The 8492-nt window shown below is 54.6% G+C and overlaps 2 non-coding genes and 1 pseudogene across 2 annotated transcripts in view; all 3 read right to left on the reverse strand.

Annotated features, from left to right (window-relative positions):
- Positions 1-1513, reverse strand: part of LOC126430146 (large subunit ribosomal RNA) — a 4239-nt gene extending 2726 nt beyond the window's left edge. Inside the window, exon 1 of the ribosomal RNA XR_007577013.1 lies at positions 1-1513. This exon is cut by the window's left edge and continues 2726 nt beyond it. This is a non-coding gene — a ribosomal RNA (large subunit ribosomal RNA).
- A 190-nt stretch (positions 1514-1703) lies between these two features.
- LOC126430148 (5.8S ribosomal RNA) lies at positions 1704-1859 on the reverse strand (annotated as a pseudogene).
- A 355-nt stretch (positions 1860-2214) lies between these two features.
- On the reverse strand, positions 2215-4129 carry LOC126430142 (small subunit ribosomal RNA). Its single transcript, XR_007577010.1, has one exon. It is a non-coding gene; the product is annotated as a small subunit ribosomal RNA (ribosomal RNA).
- Positions 4130-8492: the final 4363 nt, after the last annotated feature.

The following is an 8492-nucleotide window of genomic DNA, read 5'->3' on the forward strand; positions in this document are numbered from 1 at the left end:
AACTCGGCGTTTGGTTCATCCCACAGCGCCAGTTCTGCTTACCAAAAGTGGCCCACTTGGCACTCCGATCCGAGTCGTTTGCTCGCGGCTTCAGCATATCAAGCAAGCCGGGAGATCTCACCCATTTAAAGTTTGAGAATAGGTTGAGGTCGTTTCGCCCCAAGGCCTCTAATCATTCGCTTTACCGGATGAGACTCGTACGAGCACCAGCTATCCTGAGGGAAACTTCGGAGGGAACCAGCTACTAGATGGTTCGATTAGTCTTTCGCCCCTATACCCAGCTCCGACGATCGATTTGCACGTCAGAATCGCTACGGACCTCCATCAGGGTTTCCCCTGACTTCGTCCTGGCCAGGCATAGTTTCACCATCTTTCGGGTCCCAACGTGTACGCTCTAGTGCGCCTCACCTCGCAATGAGGACGAGACGCCCCGGGAGTGCGGAGGCCGCCGCCCCGTGAAGGGCGGGGAAGCCCCATCCTCCCTCGGCCCGCGCAAGGCGAGACCTTCACTTTCATTACGCCTTTAGGTTTCGTACAGCCCAATGACTCGCGCACATGTTAGACTCCTTGGTCCGTGTTTCAAGACGGGTCGTGAAATTGTCCAAAGCTGAAGCGCCGCTGACGGGAGCGATTATTCCGCCCGAGAGCACCCGAGCCAACAGCGGCGCGGGTCCGGGGCCGGGCCAGGTAGGTCCGTCATCCGGGAAGAACCGCGCGCGCCTTGCCGGGAGCCCGAGCGCCCAAAGGGGGGAATCGACTCCTCCAGATATACCGCCGGGCAGCCAGCCAGGACACCGGGGCTCTGCCCAACAGACGCGAACCGAGGCCCGCGGAAGGACAGGCTGCGCACCCGGGCCGTAGGCCGGCACCCAGCGGGTCGCGACGTCCCCCTACTAGGGGAGAAGTGCGGCCCACCGCACACCGGAAACGGCCCCACCCCGCGGCGAGTGGAAAGGCAACCGGACACGACCCCGCCGCGGATTGCTCCGCGCGGGCGGCCGGCCCCATCTGCCGAGGGCGGAGGCCAGTGGCCGGATGGGCGTGAATCTCACCCGTTCGACCTTTCGGACTTCTCACGTTTACCCCAGAACGGTTTCACGTACTTTTGAACTCTCTCTTCAAAGTTCTTTTCAACTTTCCCTCACGGTACTTGTTCGCTATCGGTCTCGTGGTCATATTTAGTCTCAGATGGAGTTTACCACCCACTTGGAGCTGCACTCTCAAGCAACCCGACTCGAAGGAGAGGTCCCGCCGACGCTCGCACCGGCCGCTACGGGCCTGGCACCCTCTACGGGCCGTGGCCTCATTCAAGTTGGACTTGGGCTCGGCGCGAGGCGTCGGGGTAGTGGACCCTCCCAAACACCACATGCCACGACAGGCGGCAGCCTGCGGGGTTCGGTGCTGGACTCTTCCCTGTTCGCTCGCCGCTACTGGGGGAATCCTTGTTAGTTTCTTTTCCTCCGCTTAGTAATATGCTTAAATTCAGCGGGTAGTCTCGCCTGCTCTGAGGTCGTTGTACGAGGTGTCGCACGCCACACCGCCAGCCGGCTGTGCACGCTACCGAGTAAGTACCGGTATGCGAACCGCCAGGCGACGGGCGCGCATCGCACGTTTAAGGAGGCGCGGCCGGCCCCACAGGCGGCCGCGACGCTCCCAGGTCTGCGAAGCGGGGCAAACGCCGCGGCGCTTCAGTATACGTAGGCCGACCCTCAGCCAGACGTGGCCCGGGAACGGAATCCATGGACCGCAATGTGCGTTCGAAACGTCCGATGTTCATGTGTCCTGCAGTTCACATGTCGACGCGCAATTTGCTGCGTTCTTCATCGACCCCACGAGCCGAGTGATCCACGTCCTGGGTGATCTTTTTCTTAGTTTTCCACTGTCTCTTTCAAGACAGTTGCATAGGCGGGACGTAGGCGTGTGGCGGCCCCTGTTCAAGCGTTCTGTGTCCAACAGCCTCACGGCCGATGGGCGTCGTACGGCTCACACCGGAGCGGACAGGCAGTCGGGCGAAAGTCATTCAAAACCGGCGCCAGGCGCCAGGTGCCGCAGGCCAGCCGCTCCAGCGCTTCAGCGCTCGTACCACACAACATTGGCGTTAGTTTTTTGAGAAGCACGCCGTGGTTCCGCACGCGGCGCACGGCTACTGCGAGCCGTACAGGTAGCGTGTTGCGCGACACGACACGCACATCGAAAGACATGCAGTCTAGTCGGTAATGATCCTTCCGCAGGTTCACCTACGGAACCTTGTTACGACTTTTACTTCCTCGAAATGATCAAGTTTTGGTCATCTTTCCGGTAGCATCGGCAACGACAGAGTCAATGCCGCGTACCAGTCCGAAGACCTCACTAAATCATTCAATCGGTAGTAGCGACGGCGCGGTGTGTACAAAGGGCAGGGACCGTAATCAACGCGAGCTTATGACTCGCGCTTACTGGGAATTCCTCGTTCATGGGGAACAATTGCAAGCCCCAATCCCTAGCACGAAGGAGGTTCAGCGGGTTACCCCGACCTTTCGGCCTAGGAAGACACGCTGATTCCTTCAGTGTAGCGCGCGTGCGGCCAGAACATCTAAGGGCATCACAGACCTGTTATTGCTCAATCTCGTGCGGCTAGAAGCCGCCTGTCCCTCTAAGAAGAAAGTAATCGCTGACAGCACGAAGGATGTCACGCGACTAGTTAGCAGGCTAGAGTCTCGTTCGTTATCGGAATTAAACAGACAAATCGCTCCACCAACTAAGAACGGCCATGCACCACCACCCACCGAATCAAGAAAGAGCTATCAATCTGTCAATCCTTCCGGTGTCCGGGCCTGGTGAGGTTTCCCGTGTTGAGTCAAATTAAGCCGCAGGCTCCACTCCTGGTGGTGCCCTTCCGTCAATTCCTTTAAGTTTCAGCTTTGCAACCATACTTCCCCGGAACCCAAAAGCTTTGGTTTCCCGGAGGCTGCCCGCCGAGTCATCGGAGGAACTGCGGCGGATCGCTGGCTGGCATCGTTTATGGTTAGAACTAGGGCGGTATCTGATCGCCTTCGAACCTCTAACTTTCGTTCTTTGATTAATGAAAACATACTTGGCAAATGCTTTCGCTTCTGTTCGTCTTGCGACGATCCAAGAATTTCACCTCTAACGTCGCAATACGAATGCCCCCGCCTGTCCCTATTAATCATTACCTCGGGTTCCGAAAAACCAACAAAATAGAACCGAGGTCCTATTCCATTATTCCATGCACACAGTATTCAGGCGGGCTTGCCTGCTTTAAGCACTCTAATTTGTTCAAAGTAAACGTGCCGGCCCACCGAGACACTCACTCAAGAGCACCCTGGTAGGATTGCAACGGGGTCCGCCTCGGGACGCACGAGCACGCACGAGGCGCGTCGCACGCACTTCAGCTCGCCCCACCGGCAGGACGTCCCACGATACATGCCAGTTAAACACCGACGGGGCGGTGAACCAACAGCGTGGGACACAAATCCAACTACGAGCTTTTTAACCGCAACAACTTTAATATACGCTATTGGAGCTGGAATTACCGCGGCTGCTGGCACCAGACTTGCCCTCCAATAGATACTCGTTAAAGGATTTAAAGTGTACTCATTCCGATTACGGGGCCTCGGATGAGTCCCGTTATCGTTATTTTTCGTCACTACCTCCCCGTGCCGGGAGTGGGTAATTTGCGCGCCTGCTGCCTTCCTTGGATGTGGTAGCCGTTTCTCAGGCTCCTCTCCGGAATCGAACCCTGATTCCCCGTTACCCGTTACAACCATGGTAGGCGCAGAACCTACCATCGACAGTTGATAAGGCAGGACATTTGAAAGATGCGTCGCCGGTACGAGGACCGTGCGATCAGCCCAAAGTTATTCAGAGTCACCAAGGCAAACGGACCGGACGAGCCGACCGATTGGTTTAGATCTAATAAAAGCGTCCCTTCCATCTCTGGTCGGGACTCTGTTTGCATGTATTAGCTCTAGAATTACCACAGTTATCCAAGTAACGTGGGTACGATCTAAGGAACCATAACTGATTTAATGAGCCATTCGCGGTTTCACCTTAATGCGGCTTGTACTGAGACCATGCATGGCTTAATCTTTGAGACAAGCATATGACTACTGGCAGGATCAACCAGGGAGCTGCGTCAACTAGAGCTGAGCAGCCGGCCGCCGGGAGTGTGTCCGGGGGCCCGCGCGCGAACACGCAAGCGTCCCGCTCAATTATTCTGCAAACAGGAGGAGGCTGAACTCCCCTGCACAATACACCTCGAAACCCTCTCAGGTCCCGGCGGCGCGCAGCGCCGTCCTAAGTACTTGGTCGGGTTCGAGAGAGGCGCAAATCGCCCGGAGTTTGGCGGTAGACGCTTTAGGTGCGACCACCCGTGCTCCCAACTGAGCTTGCCGCTGCCGACAGAGGCCCGGGAGCGTGCTGTCGTGGCATTGCCGGCGGGAGACAACACGCGCCACCTACGGTGGCCGGCAGCTCCAACGCCAGCGCCACAGAAGGACAAAAGCCCCACTTGGGTGCCGAAGCGAACTCTCCCAGCACAGCGCACGCGCCAACACGTCCGCACAGCTGCGATACAATCCACCTGCGAGAACCGCAGAGGCGACCGAGCAGCAGACGGCGTCGCGGCGCCGAGCGCCGGGCGGCGGCGCATCCTCAGCGCACACAGTCCTCAATCGGACCAGCACACTGCAGATGTCCACCGCGCTTCGCACCGGGCCCGCGAGGACCTACTTTGGCCGCACGGCGCCGCGTGCAGGGTGCGCCGGCGCGCAGCTGCGCCGCCTGCCGCCTCCGTCGGCCGGCGCGCCTGCCACTGGCCGCCCCCACCAGCCGGCTGTAGCGCGTGCGCCCACGCACCGCGCGGCCAGCACGCCGGGAGGCCCCCCCTCACCGGCCGGGGACGGTCCCACCCAGCCACCGCCGCGTATCGCTTCACACCCACATGCCATTCACGTTCGTGGGCATGGTGGGTATCGCTGAAACAACCGGTTGGTAGCTCAACCGATCGTCGCCATCACTGATTCACCTCTAGCGAGAACAACCGCACCACAACGGTTTACCAGTTCTTCATTTGCGTAACGTCACCAGCAAACGTAGACGTCCATCGCCATTTGCAAATTCAACGATTGTTGCATGCCTGTGTCAGGTGTCACGACACACTATGTCTGCCCACATACACGCAACAACATGTGCACGCTTCGCGAACACGTGGAAGGTGGCCCCCGTACGTATGCGATGTCCATTGCGCGAACGACTGTCAACCGGCCTCTGTCGCATGTCGCAGATGTGGAACGCAGTGCACCATGCTATCACGGTGTGTGAGAAGAGACGACTACGTCTGACAACACGCGCCACTACATCAACAGACGGCTCATGCTGATCGCCATCCACGGCATACCATACTTCAATCCAGCTCTTATAGGGAGACGACACGTAGCTGAGTGCACAATATTTGGACCGTATGGTTCGCCGTTGTTGGCGCAGTCGTGGTACGGTCACACATGTACCACGATGTATCATTCAGTACATGAGGACCAATGTGCAGTACAGTGTGTGATTTGGACGTACAACATCAGCGGACAGTTGACACAAGCCGTACCACAACGTAGGCTGTGCTTCGCCATGCGAATGCCAATGAACAACTGCGAAGGGCATTGAGCATGTACGTCCTGCTGCCATCCGCATTACAGTGTATAGCTGCAAGGTGTTTAACATGAAGCGATACTCTGGGGACCGGGCAGTGCGAGTAGCAAACTATATTGCGGGGGTTGCAGTTAGGCAACACTACACTAATTTAACGCGTCGTATGACAATTACAGAGCAGGTTAAGGCCCAACGTGTGTTGGGTTAAGGTACAATATAGGTTAGGTTAAGGTACAATATAGGTTAGGTTACGGTACAATATGGGTTAGGTTAAGGGACAATATGGGTTAGGTTAAGGGACAATATAGGTTAGGTTAAGGGACAATATGGGTTAGGTTAAGGGACAATATGGGTTAGGTTAAGGGACAATATGGGTTAGGTTAAGGGACAATATGGGTTAGGTTAAGGGACAATATAGGTTAGGTTAAGGGACAATATAGGTTAGGTTAAGGGACAATATAGGTTAGGTTAAGGGACAATATAGGTTAGGTTAAGGGACAATATAGGTTAGGTTAAGGGACAATATAGGTTAGGTTAAGGGACAATATAGGTTAGGTTAAGGGACAATATAGGTTAGGTTAAGGGACAATATAGGTTAGGTTAAGGGACAATATAGGTTAGGTTAAGGGACAATATAGGTTAGGTTAAGGGACAATATAGGTTAGGTTAAGGGACAATATCGGTTAGGTTAAGGGACAATATGGGTTAGGTTAAGGGACAATATAGGTTAGGTTAAGGGACAATATAGGTTAGGTTAAGGGACAATATAGGTTAGGTTAAGGGACAATATAGGTTAGGTTAAGGGACAATATAGGTTAGGTTAAGGGAACAATATAGGTTAGGTTAAGGGACAATATAGGTTAGGTTAAGGGACAATATGGGTTAGGTTAAGGGACAATATAGGTTAGGTTAAGGGACAATATAGGTTAGGTTAAGGGACAATATGGGTTAGGTTAAGGGACAATATGGGTTAGGTTAAGGCGCAATATGGGTTAGGTTAAGGCGCAATATAGGTTAGGTTAAGCGACAATATGGGTTAGGTTAAGGGACAATATAGGTTAGGTTAAGGCGCAATATGGGTTAGGTTAAGGCGCAATATGGGTTAGGTTAAGGCGCAATATGGGTTAGGTTAAGGCGCAATATGGGTTAGGTTAAGGCGCAATATGGGTTAGGTTAAGGCGCAATATGGGTTAGGTTAAGGCGCAATATGGGTTAGGTTAAGGCGCAATATGGGTTAGGTTAAGGCGCAATATGGGTTAGGTTAAGGCGCAATATGGGTTAGGTTAAGGCGCAATATGGGTTAGGTTAAGGCGCAATATGGGTTAGGTTAAGGCGCAATATGGGTTAGGTTAAGGCGCAATATGGGTTAGGTTAAGGCGCAATATGGGTTAGGTTAAGGTACACATTGTTGTAAGGAAAGGTGTATTGGGGGGGGGGGGGGGGGGGGTGGCGGCGGCGGCGGCGGCCGGTTTGTTGATTGTGATTATAGTAAGTGGATGCCTGCGGCATCATCTGATTTGCCACGTCAGGATGCACCTTTGGCTCATGAGCGGCGCTCTGATTCCATGCTTGTGGCAGACCTGTGTCTTTCATTCCTGCCATTGTTTGTGTGCTGTGACAGGAGGCAGTATTGTGATGTTGGGTGTACCCCTGTGTAGGACGTGTGTGGGTGTTGGTGGCTTAGCTGAGCAATGGTGGTTGTCGGAAGGGTGGGATATTCTGTTTTGTGAGTGGACCTCCCGGTCTGGTTATGATAGTGTGGATTGTCTAATGTGGCGGAGAGGATGCACTGGGTGTTGTTCCATGCTGGTGCTTACATATTGTCTCTGTGCCTGTTACAGGCAGAGAGTAGTGCGTGATAAGAGTGTCTGGCTGACGTGTGGTTGTGATTGTGAGCAGAGTCTTTCAGCATGTATACGGACAGTTGTATACATTATCTGTATTTTGATGGCTCTATCTATTACTAATCAGCGCCGTGTATACGTTTCATCCGGTTCCAGTCGAAACTGTTGTATCTCTGTACATTAGTGACACGGCGAGGCCGCCATGTAGTTACTCGTCTCGGCAGCTTCCACCGGTGTATGGCAAATGATTATAAGGAATCAGTCTAGTCGTCAATACCGATAGTGTGACGTCACATGTCTGGGGTGGGGGACGCTGCGCCCTTCTGGTGGGTCATGGCCTAGAAAGACTCTTCCCACGCAGGGGGGGCTTGGACTGTCATTGACTCTTCCGAGTAATATACTTGCCGTACGTTTTTGCGACTGCGAGTGCAACGCTCACCGGTACCGACATGGATGGAGCGCCTCCTAGCTGCCGCTGAGCATCTGCATTCGTACAGAGAGCAACGCGATCGCGTCTGTAGCTCGTACGTGGTACAGCTCGCAGCTCATGTATATGGACAGCGGGAATGTCGCATATTGGACATAACTCTTCATGAAACGCACGTTATAGGGGTGGATTGCACATTGCGAGTGCGAGCAAAGTCCGCCGTTCATCCGCTGGAGTTGCGAGTTGGGCGGTTGGGGTGGGGCACGGACGGGTGCAGGTGGAGTGATTGCCGGTCCACGACTTCGTGCGGCAGAGGCGCTGGCGTTGGGGTGCTGTTGTCGACAGAGGATGCAGGCTTTGTGGGTGGGGTCGAAAGAAGGGCACTGTGGGCCCATGGCTGTCTTAGTCGGCTTGGCGTCTCATAGATGACGGTATCGTCGTTGCAGGAGGTCATGTTGGTTGCGGGAGACCTACAGATGGCGGTATGTTTTGCGGTGCGCTCGACATGGCGGACGTAGTGTTGTCAGATTCGCATAGATGGAGGTATTGCATGTGGTTTCGCCGTATTTTCATAGATG

Source organism: Schistocerca serialis, unplaced genomic scaffold (assembly GCF_023864345.2).
Source record: "Schistocerca serialis cubense isolate TAMUIC-IGC-003099 unplaced genomic scaffold, iqSchSeri2.2 HiC_scaffold_1031, whole genome shotgun sequence".
Classification (NCBI taxonomy): domain Eukaryota; kingdom Metazoa; phylum Arthropoda; class Insecta; order Orthoptera; family Acrididae; genus Schistocerca; species Schistocerca serialis.